Source organism: Petaurus breviceps, unplaced genomic scaffold (assembly GCF_028583685.1).
Source record: "Petaurus breviceps papuanus isolate PSGF00001 unplaced genomic scaffold, PetGlider_PUasm1.0 126, whole genome shotgun sequence".
Lineage (NCBI taxonomy): Eukaryota > Metazoa > Chordata > Mammalia > Diprotodontia > Petauridae > Petaurus > Petaurus breviceps.
The window spans coordinates 7,815,236-7,819,116 of record NW_027185655.1 but is presented as its reverse complement, the minus strand read 5'-3'; the positions used below and the strand labels follow the sequence as shown (position 1 = coordinate 7,819,116).

The following is a 3,881-nucleotide window of genomic DNA, read 5'->3' as shown; positions in this document are numbered from 1 at the left end:
CCTTCCTTCCTTCCTTCCTTCCTTCCTTCCTTCCTTCCTTCCTTCCTCTCTTCCTTCCTTCCTTCCTCACTTCCTTCCTTTCTTCCTTCCTTCTTTCCTTCCTTCCTTCCTTCCCTCCTTCCTTCCTTCCTTCCCTCCTCCCTTCCTTCCTCCCTCCCTCCCTTCCTTCCTCCCTTCCTTCCTTCCTTCTTTCTTTCCTCAGCATTTAGCACTGGGGATATAAGTGCCCTCTCAATGCCTAAAACATGATAGGCGTTTATTAAGGGCTTGTTGACTTGACTGAACAAACTTGGGAATTTTCTCCAAAGTGCACAAGTATCTCAACAATCTTCCACATAAGCTGATTTACACATATGCACATACTTGGGATTAAGAGAGGACCCTTGATTATGTCAAGAGTAGAGTTGAATTTCACCAATATCAAATTCCTCCTTCGAAGTGAAAATAAGTATCATAGTAAGCAGGTTATAGGTTCAACTTGGGAACCATGTTTCCCTTCAACCACCAACATTTGCTTTCTTTCTTATTCCGGGAATGTCACCAATCCTTAAATCAGTCATGAAGATAAAGAGGACTAAGAGTGGGAACTTGTAGAAAAGAAAAGACAGCCTTTGAAATTTGACCTGACTGTACCTTATTTTGTCAAATAAACTGAGGGTCATTTCCCCCCAAGGACTGTCCGTACAGAGCCCTATGGGAAGTGATGTGTAGGTGACAATGAAAGACCCACTATTTAAAAATCACTCTTGCATAGGTCTGCCTGGAATTTCCACCATTAGAAAGTCACTCCCTTGGGTTAAAGTACATCCTACCTGGGTCTTCTTTGAAAATTCAAAAGTCCCTGGGAGTTACTTGGAAATACAGAATCCCAGTAATTGTTAGTTTACTGCAAAAGTAATGTGAAAGAACAGCTAATTAAAAATGTAAAGATTCTATGTTTTATACGGAAGAAAAATACTGTGTGTGTGTGCACACATGCACATGCATCGCAACACATGTATGCCTGCATGTGCACTGAACAGGGAAAAGGGGAAGAATCTGCACTAATCAACCACTTGTCCTGGAGAAACAATTCATAGCACATGCCTTACTGACAATAGGTAGGCCAGAAATAATGACACATTTTATTTTTTTTTATCTTGCCAACAATATGTTAAGTATGGATGAGGCATCATTATAAATCATATGGCATTTTTCAGAGATACAGGGCCTAAGGAAATAATGACAATATGATTACAATTATGTTTAAAAAACAGAAACAAAAAACAGATGACAGACAGAAAGCTGCAATTACTTCACAGAACAAACTGGCCAAAGTAGAGAACAGAGAAAAGTTAGACTATTAATAAACAACCCAAGACAAAAAGTATTAAGATCTATTAAGATCTACCACAAAGATCAGAAGAATCCAAATATATTTGGAGAAAGTGAAAAGCTTCCTTTATCCATTGGGGGTTGTTATAACAAAAATAATCATATAATAAATAATAAGAGTTATAATAAGCATGTACTCTTTTTCTCAATACTGTTTAGCAAACACATATTAAAAGTCATATCTCTAAAGTTAATGACACTTACCATACCAGTTCTGACCTCTCAACAGTGGCAAGCTTCTATATGCTCTTTGAAGAATTTTAAAATTAAGAATAGGATAGGGATTGGATTACCATAGGAAATTCCCAGGTGAGGGAGACCCCCTCTATCAATGTATAATCTTAGTTAAATAGAGTCCTGAGACATTGAATAATTTGTTCAGACACACACCAATATATGTCAGAGGTGAGTCCTGAACTCAGGTCACTTTCTAGACCAGTTCTCTGTCTGATACTAAGAATACACCACTGGAAATTCTAGATAATCAAATTCCTATCCCTGTTAGGAATAGTCAACTACACTTGATTTTGGAAAGATTGTTTGTGGTGCTCAGAAAAAAAAAGTTTGGGGTGATTCATGACTGCTGTAACTGCCTGGAAGGTGCCTTGATTGCCAGGTGTCATTGGCAAACTCCTTGGTAAGAAGGCTTGACTTAGGTAAGATTATTCAATGCTATGGGAGGATTCACTTTATCCATTGACGATGTGAATTGGCCTTCCATTATCGGAGATCTGTCTTTAATGGGATCAAGCCAGGAAGAGAAACAGAACCTAATATTGCCTTTGAGGTTTTATATTGCCTGGATATGTTTTAAAAGTCGATGAGACTTCTGGCATATATTTAACAATGCTTTAGCTTTCCCTGTGAGTTTAGGAGTAGAGTTGCTAAACCTGTATCCTTCCATTCTTTTGTTCTATCACACTCAGTTGACGAAGGGTGGTCTGGCAGGAGCCTGCACCATAAAATAACTGTGAAAGGATGGTACTGCATTGAAGCATTTTGGAGAGCTAACTGAGTTATGGACGTGGGGCGAGAGAGAGAGCTCCCTCCTGGGTAGAAAGGGGAGGTGGTTCTCAAAAGCCCATTTCAATCTTCCTTATCTTGCTTGATTGTTTTCCTTTTAGCAAATGTCGACCGTTGTCCATAATACCTAAGCCTCCCCACGCAGTAATTATTCCAGGGAATGATCAAACTCTTGCATCCCCGAGAAAAAAAGAACATCATGTTTCTTTTCAATGGTGCAAAAAAAGGGCCCAGCTACGAGCTTACAGGCTTCCTGAGGCAACTTGCAGGCTGGGCTGATCCGCGGAAAAGAGAGGTGGGGCTGTTGAGAACGGGAAGCGAAGGGGGCCTGGATTAGTTGGGGGTGCCTGCTGAACAGATGCATGAAACGGCTGGGGAGAGTGAGAAGGGCCGAGACACCTGCCTTAGGGGAGAGGGTCGAAGGGCTGCCCAGCGGGCAGGTGGGATGGGATGGGATGCTGTGTAGTGAGCTGTGCGGAGGGGGCTCCCCGAGCGGCAGCAATGCAGCAGGAGGGGGGCGGCGGCTGGGGAGCTTCGGGGAGGGCTCCCGGCCTCGGGTGGTAGCCACAGAAGCTCGGGGACATTAACGGACCGGCATGCTCCAGCCCATCCTAACAGAATCGCGGAGAGCGAACCTCTCCACCTTTCTGGGCTCGGCACATTTCTCTCAGAGGGGAGCTCCAACACACCCCCACCCTCCAGCGCTCTCAGGGGTTTAAGGTGAGGGTTGGGGTGGAGTGGGGGGGAGGTAGCAGCTACCCAGGAGGAGCCCCAAGAGCGTGGCAGCCCCGGCCCCGGCCCCACTGCGGCAGCAGCAGAGCCCCACCGCCTCCCATGCCACCCCAGAAGCCGGTAGCTGTCATGGAGGGCACAGCGCTGCCAGGATGAAGGCGTGGAAGCCTCCGGCAGCCCTCGGACTCTGGCTGCCTTGGGCTGCTGGCGAGCGGGCTCTGCGGCTGAGGCCGAGGTGGGGGGCTGGCAGGGCGGAATGGGAGCGGCAGCCCGCGGCTACCTGGCCGCTTGGCCACCTGCCTCCCTGGCCTACCTGCCTACCTGCGGAGGAGGTCTGGTCCCCACCGACTGACGTCCGGGCTGCAGCTCACCCGTGGGAGGCGCCGGGAGCCGTCACAGCTGCAACGCCGCAGAGCCCGGAGCCGAGCCCGGAGGGAGGAGAGGGAGGAGAGGGAGGAGGGCACTGCCTTCAGGAAGAGGAGGTGGGATTTGTTCAAGCCGGACTCTGCGTGGTGGGAGGCTTCCCAACTCCTCCTCCTTGAGATTGTGCGTGTGTGAGAGAGAGAGAATAAGAGTGTGTGCATGAATGTGAGTGTAAGTGTGTGTGTGTGTGTGTGTGTGTGTGTGAGTGTGAGTGTGAAAGAGAGACCGAGAGACAGGGGCGGCGAGGGGTGGGTGGGTGGGTGGGTAGGGAACAGGTGGAGGGAAGCAGCAGGGACCACCACCCTTCTCACACTGGGCTGGGTTGTTGC

The 3,881-nt window shown here is 47.6% G+C and overlaps 1 protein-coding gene and 1 pseudogene across 2 annotated transcripts in view; one reads left to right on the top strand and one right to left on the bottom strand.

Annotated features, from left to right (window-relative positions):
• The window catches only part of LOC138169097 (mitochondrial genome maintenance exonuclease 1-like), a 20,347-nt pseudogene extending 17,819 nt beyond the window's left edge, over positions 1-2,528 (top strand).
• Positions 1-3,622, bottom strand: part of TMEM150C (transmembrane protein 150C) — a 66,980-nt gene extending 63,358 nt beyond the window's left edge. Inside the window, exon 1 of one of the 2 annotated variants that reach the window (XM_069092468.1) lies at positions 3,451-3,622. The gene's annotated coding sequence lies outside the window, so the exon portion shown is untranslated. Of the gene's footprint in view, positions 1-3,442 lie in introns of both variants that reach the window. The other variant, XM_069092476.1, reaches the window with a different exon arrangement.
• Positions 3,623-3,881: the final 259 nt, after the last annotated feature.